The sequence below is a fragment of the Ranitomeya imitator genome, chromosome 8 (genome assembly GCF_032444005.1).
Source record: "Ranitomeya imitator isolate aRanImi1 chromosome 8, aRanImi1.pri, whole genome shotgun sequence".
Classification (NCBI taxonomy): Eukaryota; Metazoa; Chordata; class Amphibia; order Anura; family Dendrobatidae; genus Ranitomeya; species Ranitomeya imitator.
The window spans coordinates 54,124,610-54,134,546 of NC_091289.1; positions in this window are offsets into that span (position 1 = coordinate 54,124,610).

Sequence of the window (9,937 nt, forward strand, 5' to 3'; positions counted from 1 at the left end):
CTTAAAAGACCCTTATAGTTTACATACAGGATTCGTTTTTTTATATTAGAACGTTTTTGTTTTTTCTCTTTACAGATACATGCCTCATCCACACTTGTATTTGGCTGTATATTGGTCAGTAGTTTTCATAGAAGTGTTAGTCAAAACAAGAAGTGGGTGCAAGACACGAAAGGTAGAAATCCTCCTATTAGGTTTTTTTTTTCTGCTTATGTTCTGTTCTTAAAGATAGGTTGTGGCTTTTAGCTTTAGTATCCAGATATTTGTTCTCAAATAATAAAAACCATAAAAGTGCACATATATATACTATCGTCGTGTCCAGAACGACCCAACTTCTAAAACTGTCCCACTTGTTAATCCCTTTAGTGAGCACCATAGAAAGGAAAAAAAGGCAAAAAACGATTCTTTATCAATTATCCATCATAGCGCCAAACAAAAAGTGGAATAAAACCCGATCAAAAAGACAAATGTAAATAAAAGTGATACTGCTAAAACCGTCATCATCTTATCCCACAAAAATCAGATGATAGTTCTCCAACTTAAGCGAAGCAAAAATAATTAGTTTTTCTATAAAATAGTTTTCATTGTGTAAAAGCGCCAAAACAAAAATTTATATATATTAGTATCACAGTTATCGTGCTGACTAGAAGAATAAAACTGCCTTATCAATTTTACCACACGCGGAACGGCATTAAAAAAAAAAAAAATGCTCAAAAAACAATTCCTGAATTGCTGGTTTTTGTTCATTCTGGCTACCAAAAATCAAAATAGAATGAGGTCAAAAAATGTCATGAGTCTGAAAATGGTACCAATAAAAACGTCAACTCATTGCAAAAAAACAGCCATAGCATGACTGTCGGCAGCAATATGGAAAAATGATAGCTCTCAAATTATGGGCATGCAAAAAACTAGTTTTTGAAAACCAAAAAAGCGTCGTTTAGTGTGTGACAGCAGCCAAACATAAGAACCCACTATAAATCTGGTATCGCTGTAATCGCATCGACCTGAATCACTTATTTGTTAACAGCGCTCCGTCTCTCCCTAGTCTCGCCATATGGCTAAGCAGTGCTGTACAGCCACAATATGGGCAAATACATTCAGCAGAAATTGTGGGACAAATTTTGGTTCCATTTTTATCTATTTGCCCATGTAAAAATGTAAAATCTGGGACAAAAACAAAATATTGGTGGTAAAAATAACATTTTTGTAGGAAAAATTTGATTTTATTTTTATTTTCCTGCTCTACGTTTAAACTTCTGTGAAGCCGCTGGAGTACAAGGCCCCTACCACACATCTAAATACATTCCTTGAGGGGTCTAGCTTCCAAAATGGTTTCACTTGTGGGGGTTGTCCCCTGTTTAATTCTGTGTTCCAAAATGTCACTCCTTTTCTGAGCCCTGCCGTGAGCCTAAACCATATTTTACCCCCATGGTATCTGCGTACTCAGGAGAAATTGTACAACAAATTGTATGGTGCAATTTTTCCAGTTACCTTTCTGAAAATGCAAAATTTGGGGCTAAAAAACATTTTTGTTGGGAAAAGGTTTTTTTTTTTTTTTTTTTACTGCTCAAACTTCTGTGAAGCACCTGGGGGTTCAAGGTGCTCACCAAACATCTAGATAAGTTTCCTGAGGGGTCTAGTTTCCAAAATGGGGTCACTTGTGGGCGATTTCCACTGTTTAGGCACATCAGGGGCTCTGCAAACGCAATATGGTGTCCGCTAATTTATCCAGCAAATTTTACATTCAAAAAGAGAAACGTGCTCCTTCTCTTCTGAGCCCTGCTGTGCACCCAAACAGTGGTTTTCCCCCACATATGGGGTATCAGCATGCTCAAGAGACATTGCACAATAAATTGTTTGGTCAATTTTTTCCTGTTTACCCTTGTGAAAATAAAAATGGGGTCTGAAATAAAATTTTTGTGACAAAAAGTTACCGTATGTTCATTTTTTCCTTCCACATTCCTAAACTTTCTATGAAGCGCCTGAAGGGTTAATAAACTTCTTGAATGTGGTTTTGAGCACCTTGAGGGGTGCAGTTTTTAGAATGGTGTCACTTTCGGGTATTTTCTGTCAGTCACATGGGCCCCTCAAAATCACTTCAAATGTAATGTGGTGCCTAAAAAAAGGTTTTGTAAATTTTGTTGGAAAAAATTTAGAAATCGCTGGTCAACTTTTAACCCTTTTAACTTCCTATAAAAAAAAAATTGTTTAAAAAATTGTGGTGATGTAAAGTTGACATGTGGGAAATGTTATTTATGAATTATTTAGTGTGACACGACTTTTCTGATTTGAAGGCATAAAAAATTAAAACTTTGAAAATTGCTAAATTTTCAAAATTTTTGTCAAATGTCAAATTTAAATTTTTTTCCCTCAAGTAAACGCAAGCCATATCAATAAAATTTTACCACTATCATGAAGTAAAATATGTAATGAGTTATTACCTCAAATAAGGGACAGCGGTCAGAATTGTAAAATTTGGCCTTGTCATGAAGATGAAAACAAGCTTGGGGATGAAGGGGTTTAGATAGCATGGATTGTATAGTTTAGGGTTCAGTGGGTTAGAAGGCTGAAAAGATTCCTGTATGGAAATATGGTTTCACCCTATTAAAATCTACCACAAGGGTTATAACAATACCGTTTGGTAAGTAAAAAATGTCTGATTACTTTTTATGATTCCAGAATGGCAGAAGAACAGAACCTTGGCGCTCCGATTACCCATGTCGGTTATAGATTGATGACAGAATCTAGTTGCCCAGAGCAAACAATATTCTTTTTTTTTGCATCTGATTTGCAATTGTATTTGCCAATGAGTCACAGTGCGGACAGAGGCTCCATCTCACACATTGAATTGTTGCACCAGCAGTTAAAACCATTCAACAATCTCAATGAACTCTGGAGAAACCAATTGCCAAAGACAGATGGAGCAACAGCTTGGAGAAGCCGCGGTGGAAATGATAAATGAATGCAGTACCTGCCAGGTAGCTAAGATTAATCCGAGTGAGTTTGGCACTGAATCTAACTCCAATCTCATTCAATAAGTTGCACCTGGGACTGGTAGTATCAATAATAATTAGTTACACATATATATGGTTTCTTTTTTTTATTTTAACCCCTTAACTCCCGGGCCATTTTCCTTTTTTTGCATTCTATTTTTTTTTTTGCTCCCCTTCTTCCCAGTGCCATAACATTTTTTTTATTTTTCAGTCAATATGGCCATGTGAGGGCTTGTTTTTTTTTGCGGGATGAGTTGTACTTTTGAACGACACCATTGGTTTTACCATATCATGTACTGGAAAATGGTAAAAAAAACTTCCAAGTGCGGGTGAAATTGCAAAAAATGTGCAATCCCACACTTGTTTTTTGTTTTTTTTTACCATGTTTACTAAATGCTAAAATTGACATGCCATAATGACTCTCCAGGTCATTTCGAATTCACAGAAACCAAACATGCATAGGTTCTTTTTTTTTTTTTTAAGTGGTGAAAAAAAAAATCCAAAATTTGTTAAAAAAAAAAAAAAAAGGACCATTTTCCAAGACCTAATATATCCTACAGAGAACAAACAACGGAGTATCAGAGAACCCAATAAGCGTAACAATCAAAAAAATGTAACAAATTTTATTGAATATCATAATTACATAAAAATAACAGAAATCACAAACAAGGGGCACGTATGGTACATGTACGACAGACCACTACTACTGCAGTAACACCACGAGTATAGAGAGGGGACTAGTTCAACAATAGCTATAAGGAGCACATAAGTCCGTAATTAACTTATTAATAAAAGTGCATAGTGCTCCTAAAGTGCATACATCAGCCTCATATCGCCCTATACATCAGTATCAAATCAGACCTAACATAGGTAAAAATAATAGTGACCAAGGCTCAGATCATCTTACCCAGAAAACAGGTGGTGCCAGTGTGTGTCCGGAGGCCCCGACGCGCGTTTCGCGTAAGCTTCCTCGGGGGGTCGTATTTGTGTGCTTAACTGGGGTAGTATTTAAGGGCATACTTACAGCTGCAGCTAACTAGACCGCACAATAATTGGCGCATGCGCACCGCCATAGCATGGGACGCCGCACACATCATCCCCGGCACTTCCGGCGTGCAGAGCAGGGGGAGGGAAAACCCTCCAGACGTCATATCCTGCTCCGCCGCAAAAGAACGCCGGGGACGATGGTCAGCAAGTCCCATCGTGGCGCGCATGCGCGCGTGCGGCAGCGGCCATCTTTCTCCAGGGAAGCGCCGATGTGAGCACTAAAGGTACCGGTCGTCTAGGACAGAGGTCCCCAACTCCAGTCCTCAAGGCCCACCAACAGGTCATGTTTTCAGGATTTCCTTTGCATTGCACAGGTGATGCAATTATTAACTGGGCAAGACTAAGGAAATCATGAAAACATGACATGTTGGTGGGCCTTGAGGACTGGAGTTGGGGACCTCTGGTCTAGGATATACAGCCATGAAACAAATAAAGTGACAGAGTGTAGAATGTGAAAAAGATCACTCCGGAGAGTCCCACAGAGTGATCTCATTAAGAGTATATGCTGGCCAATAGAATATATTACCAGACAAGGGTGATACAAAAAATTATTATAATTATACCTAGCTGTAAAAACCGCAGACCTTCCAAGACCTGTAGCATCTCCATTTTTTTGGACCCTTTGTGCGCCAAGCTGACGTAAAAAAACGTAATTCTTTGTTTTGAATTCTTTTCTTGCTACACTTTTTAGCGATCGGGTTAATTCTTTTTTTTCATATTGACAGATCGGTCAATTCTAAACACGGCAGGTTTTTTTTTTTTTTATTTTGAATGGGGTGAAAGGGGGATGATTTGAATATATATATATATATATATATATTTTTTTTTTATTTAATTTTTAAAAACTTTTTGTTTTACTTTTTTTGCATGCTTCAATAATCTCCATGGGAGGCTAGAAGCTACAGTACTTTGATCGCCTCTGCTACACACAGGCGATGATCAGATCGCCTGTGTGTAGCAGAAACGTTAAATTGCTTTGAGCGCTGACAACGGGACGGTGCTCATTAGCAATCTGGCAATCACAACCACAGAAGTCTGTTGCAGACCACTGGTTGTCATGCCAACCCATCGGTGACCCATGATCATGTGGTGGGGTCACCAATGGGCGGGATTAGTGACGTGCTTCCTGCAAGTGTGATTTAAATGCCTCTGTCAGAGATTGACAGCGGCATTTACCTAGTTAATAGTCGTGTGTGGATCGCAATTCCACCTGCGGCTGTTGTGGGCACATGTCGGCTGTATAGATCAGCTGTCATGTGCCCGGAAAGGTGCGGGCTCAGCGCCGAACCCGCACAAAACAGGGAATCCGACACGTGCACACTATTATGCCACATGTCGGAAAGGGGTTAAACAACAAGACATTTTAAAGTAAATTAATATATAGCCCCCATTTATCAATGTATTTGTGACCAATTTTGGTACATTTTACTCTACAATAATAAAGTCTAATCTGCCGTGTGACTCATTTATAGACATTTATGCCATACACATCCATGAAAAGTAGAAGGCTTAGTGCAGCGCCCCAGAGACCTGGTCGTTGCAGTATGGCCCCAAGGCGAGTAGCGGTATGTCCGATGGCACTAAGGAGTTCTCCTGACCAGGTATCATCAGAACACATTACACTTCACACTCTGGCCACTAGGGGGAGCAAAAGGCTTTATTTATTGGGCCACTCCTCACACTGGTAAAACTAGGGGCTGGGGAGGAAGTTAGTCAGAAGCTGACTGGGTTGGAACCAGGCAACATCCCGTGGCAGGGGGTGTTGCAGGGAGAAGGCACAGGGGGGTCCCTGTCAGGCGTGGGAACCTGGCAGGTGCCTAGCGACAGAACAGAACGTAACGGAACCGCGCCTGCACACCTTGCGGCGGTGTCCTAAGAAAGAGACAAGAGGGGAAGAATATTGTGGAACAGTGTAAACGAGATCAGCACAAAGGAGAGCCAGTGAGAGTCGGGCCGAGAGAGGAAGGCAACATCTTACTGAGGCGCGTAGTCGGTGGCCGGATTACCGTAGGAGTAACTGACTTCAGGCCTTACTTCAAATTCCGCTGGACAGTTGATTATAGGTTGGCTGTCTACCTTCTACACCTACGAAGACATAGGGGGCAACATTGGGAGAGGGGCGTCTCTAGGGTCCCGGAAGACCTCCAAGCCTTCTCGTCAAACGGGTGGCGTCCTAGCCATAACATATCTGGGGGACGTTAGAAACTAGCAACATCTGGAACCAAAGAACGAGAGAGAGCTGTAGAGAATGAACGAAGAGAAACAGCAGTTGTGAGGACTATTCCGAATGCTCAGCAGGGTAGGACTACAACACACAGGCGCTATTGGTAGGCAACGATTTCCATCTGCGAGGGAAACTCTGGATGTGCCCATCGGACCGGCCGGTCTCTGATAGCCTGGTTGAACGTGCTCTGGACTGAGTGTATTGAAGCCTTCAGTAAAAGGTAAAGAGACTGCAACCTTGTGTCCTCGTTATTGATTGCGCCTTACACCATCACCATCCACCTTACTGGGAAGCCCTGGGGATTTACTTCACCTGTGGGAAGGTACACCATCCAGCTGCCATTCCATCACCCCAGCGGACCCCACAGCAGCGTCGGTCACCCTGACCGAACACCACAGGTGGCGTCACGAACCTCTGACAGACTGTACAAACCCCTTTTCTGGACGCCCCTTAGCAGGGTCACGGACCAGGTCTAGCCACCGTGACAGCCTCAGAACTGAACCAGAGAGGTCCGGTACCGAGAACTCGTGGCCCTGTGTCTGGGGGCGCTCCACTTAATGCTTAGCCGTTATGGGAACCAGGCATGTAGAGTCCATCCGTTCACCTTTTCTGCATCGCACAAAGACACGCTGATTGGAACCAAAGATCTCAAATTTAGACTCATCAGACCAAAGCAAAGATTTCCACTGGTGTAATGTCCATTCTTTGTGTTCTTTAGCCCAAATAAGTCTCTTGTGCTTGTTGACTGTCCTTAGCAGTGGTTTCCTAGCAGCTATTTCACCATGAAGGCCTTCTGCACAATGTCTCCTCTTAAGGGCTCCTTTCCACTTGCGAGATAAACGTCCGTGTCTCGCATGTGAAAACCAAGCTGTGGCGCCGGCACTCCAGAGCGGAGAGTGCGGCTGCATAGCAATACATGGAGCCGCACGCTCCACTCCCAAGTGCCGGCGCCAGAGCTTGGTTTTCACATGCGAGACATGGACGTTTATCTTGCAAGTGGAAAGGAGCCCTAACAGTTGTTGTAGAGATGTGTCTGATGCTAGAACTCTGTGTGGCATTGACCTGGTCTCTAATCTGAGCTGCTGTTAACCTGTGATTTCTGAGGCTGGTGACTCGGATAAACTTATCCTCAGAAGCAGAGGTGACTCTTGGTCTTCCTTTCCTAGGGCGGTCCTCATGTGAGCCAGTTTCTTTGTAGTGTTTGATGGTTTTTGCCACTGCACTTGGGGACACTTTCAAAGTTTGCCCAATTTTTCAGACTGACTGACTCTCATTTCTTAAAGTAATGATGGCCACTCGTTTTTCTTTACTTAGCTGCTTTTTTCTTGCCATAATACAAATTCTAACAGTCTATTCAGTAGGACTATCAGCTGTGTATCCACCAGACTTCTGCACAACACAACTGATGGTCCCAACCCCATTTATAAGGTAAGAAATCCCACTTATTAAACCTGACAGGGCACACCTGGGAAGTGAAAACCATTCCCGGTGACTACCTCTGGAAGCTCATCAAGAGAATGCCAAGAGTGTGCAAAGCAGTAATCAAAGCAAAAGGTGGCTACTTTGAAGAACCTAGAATATAAGACATATTTTCAGTTGTTTCACACTTTTTTGTTAAGCATAGTAATTCCACATGTGATAATTCATAGTTTTGATGCCTTCAGTGTGAATGTACAATTTTCATGGTCATGAAAATACAGAAAAATCTTTGAATGAGAAGGTGTGTCCAAACTTTTGGTCTGTACTGTATACAGTTTTTTTCTTCAACACTAACAACAAGTGTTGGATTGGGTTGAGGTCTGGGGACTCTGAAGGCCAATCCAGCACCTCTACTTTGTCATTGAACCATTTCTTTGCCAATATCATTTGGGATCGTTGTCAAGCTTACAGGCGGCTTGCAGAAGGTGCAGTGCGTTGGCTCCCAGTGAACAATTGAAGCTCTAACCTCTGAGTCAGAGGGACAGCGGCAGCATGATCAGGTAATGTTATCATGCTGCTGATGTCACTCGCCGGCGTGCATAATCGTGAAGAACATTGGTGGTAAGTGCTCTACAATAGTGGATCTGAAGACACCAAAGATTAAATGTAAAGGGGAAGATGGGGAGATTTACTGTGGTAAGGAAAATTTACATTAATGGGGAGAATTACTGTGTGGTGGAGATTTTGTGCAACAGGTGGGGAAGATTTGAGGACACAAGTTTGGGGAACAAGGAAGGGACAGATGCAAACACAATATGGGGAGTAGGGGAAATTTAAAGACACTTTGAGGAGCAAGGGTGGAGATGGGGCATGTATGTGAAAACAGTATGGGGTGATGGGTGCAGACACATTATGGTGTGTGGGGAGATGGGTGCAGGCACAGTATGGGCAGCAAGGGTGATGGGATGGGTGTGGACACAGTATGCAGAGTTAAGGGGATGTGTGAGGAGGCAGTATGGAGAATGAGAGGGTAAATTAGTGAGGAGGGAGGTGGAAACGTGTGAGGAGACAGTATGGGCGGAGAAGTGTGAGTCGGCATAGAATAAAGACTGAGTAATGTGGGGAGGGGAGCATGGGAGGACAGTGTAATGGCACAGCCAGGATGTGATAGCCAAGGCAGGGGAATGTGGTGGGCGGCACAGAGTAGAGACTGGGCCATATAGGGGAACACAGTTTGAGTGGGGCCCAGTATGAAAAGGAGAGGGAAGTGTGCAAAACATGTACCATAGGAAAGGACAGTGTGGGGGTCATATTTTGTGCAGGGAATATAGTGAGCAGCAATTATTTACTCAAGGGCAGATTTTTTTTATTTAGGAGCATTATAATGACACTACTATCTTTAAGGGCGTCGTGAGGGGATGTGCTGCACTTGTCCCAGATAAGATGGAAGTCTGCAGAGAAAAGCTGTGGATGAGAATACTCACCTTAGTGTCTGGACAAAATGAAAAAGTGGGTTCACCCATCTCTAACCACAACACTTCTTAATTGTGGCTTCTCAACCTGCATTCTCCAAGAGGGACAGGACGACATGTTGTTTAGTGATGCACAAAACTTAGGGAAGACACAAGAACATAACAGTGGGGAATGGCAAATTTGGGATAAGGAGGAAGAAGATGATGATGAGACAAAGTTGCCACTAAGTCTTATTGTTATTAAGTCACAAAGTCAGGAGGACCAGGGTATGGTTGTAGAAGATGAGGTGGTGGATGACAAAGTCACTGACCCAACCTGGGAAGCTGGTATGCAGAGCGAGTGAAATTGGCTGCACCTAAACAGACAGGAACAGGCAATGAGGTGACCAGAGGTCACTCTGCATTAAAGAGTTTTGTGTTCCCCAGTCTGGGACTTATTTTTTAAAGAGCGTTCTGAGACAAACAAAATGGCCATTTGCAACCTGTGCCATGAAAAGATCAGCAGGGGCCTGAGCACCAACATGACCAGGCACATGTCATCTAAGCACCTGACTCGGTGGGCAGAATTCCTGGGTACACGAGTGGTGCCTCTTCCCCTGTGCTAGGTTGCTTCCCAATTCTCTGTCCAAAACGCTGGCGCAGATGCCTCCTGCCCCACACTTATCCTTGCACATTCTAACTTACCATAATCAGGGACTTCCAAATTCTTGTCCCAGCTCAGCATTCAGCTGTCCCTACCCCAGGCCCAGGCGCATATGCTCCTGATGCCGAGGATTGCCTGTCCC